At 47.4% G+C, this 1547-nt stretch overlaps 1 non-coding gene across 1 annotated transcript; it reads left to right on the forward strand.

Annotated features, from left to right (window-relative positions):
* Positions 1–899: 899 nt before the first annotated feature.
* Trnaa-agc lies at positions 900–972 on the forward strand. Its single transcript has one exon. It is a non-coding gene; the product is annotated as a tRNA-Ala (tRNA).
* The last annotated feature ends 575 nt before the right edge of the window (positions 973–1547 follow it).

A 1547-nucleotide genomic window follows, 5' to 3' on the forward strand; every position in this document is an offset into this window, starting at 1 on the left:
CCCCATGTTTCTACCTGCCCCTCCCCCCCCCCCCCCCCCTTATATCCCCAACGATGGAAAAACCTGTGAAGTCTGCTAATGACTTTAGCATCATGTCAGCTCCCATTAGCACCGTTTCCCGGCGCCCCTTTACCGTTTCTCTTGCCAAGACACTTTACTATCTCGATTTTTGGTTTCCCGGCTTCCCGTTCTTTGCTTTAATTTTAATTATTCCTCGATGCTCATTTGCAAATCCCTTACGAAAACCGGCCCTTCGGCCACCAGAGAGGCTATAGTGCCGCCGGACTTGCCTCAGTGGAATGTTGCAGTAGTAGCCCAGCCCGCGGGTAGGGAGTTTAAGGAGGCTCTTATTTATTGCAACACTGTACACCGGATATGTTTGGAAGGTTGAAAAACAAACTGCGCACGATAGCATCTTGCCGTACATTTGGCCGTACATTCCCGCTACACTGATTAGTGTAAGCAAAATTTGTTACCCCATTTGTTAAGGCCGGATTGTCCCGGTTTAAGAAGGCTTTATCTTACAACGAATTAATTCCTCGCCAAATGCTGTACGAGATAGGCAAGCACGCGCAACCGTTTGGTATGCGTATTTTTCCACTCGGCAACGTCAAGTCTTGTGGTCCAAAAATAAGTCTTAAAATGTCAACCGAAAGGCGCGTAGTAAGACGTCCCCCCACTCGTAAACAACGGTTAAAACTGACCCCACCACACAAAACGGCTTGACTGGTGCGGGTTTTGGGCGTAAAAATAGACATCACGTTCACGCGATGCCGTCGGCCGTTTATGTGATCGAACTCGCGGACTTTCACCGCAGTTTCTCGCAGTTCGCGGATCGCAGTATGCTGTGATACAGGTTTTAAAATGTGTAGCAAACACAACAGTGAGGGAATAACCACGGGGGTGTAGCTCAGATGGTAGAGCGCTCGCTTAGCATGTGAGAGGTACCGGGATCGATACCCGGCATCTCCAAGGGAAGACAACGGAATTCGTTCCTTTTTTAATAAAAAAGATAGAGAGGATTATTTCAACGGATTGTGTTTACACAAAAAACCAGCACTGTTTGTATGTTATTCAACCTAAGAAAAGACACATTTTCCCCCACTGTTTGTGAGTGTGTGTTTCTACTGTCACTAAGCTTCTTTCTATAGAAGTAACACCACACCGAAAAAAAGAACAATATTTTCCTATCATTTTCATCTTGCCGTCTCGAGAGCCGGTGCAGATAAACATCAAAACCACAAACATCTCATCGCGAGGGTCGCATCATCATCATCATCGTGTCCCGTGTCCTCCTCCCAATCTCCTCCCAGCAGGACACACGGGGTGGGTCAAAAGATCATTTTGTGCGGCAAGAAAAATAGACAGTGACACTAACAAACTTTCGCTCCGCTTCCTTCCCCATTTTCCAGTTCCGTTCTCTTGCCCCCGAATCCGGGCGGGGAGGACGTTTGTCTCAAGAAGACAGCCCAAGTCCGATGCTTGTCTTCTTGTCTGTTAGTGATGGGAACGATAAAAAAGCGAGTCCTTGTTTGCCGTTTTGATGG

This window comes from Anopheles arabiensis, chromosome 2 (genome assembly GCF_016920715.1).
Source record: "Anopheles arabiensis isolate DONGOLA chromosome 2, AaraD3, whole genome shotgun sequence".
Classification (NCBI taxonomy): Eukaryota; Metazoa; Arthropoda; class Insecta; order Diptera; family Culicidae; genus Anopheles; species Anopheles arabiensis.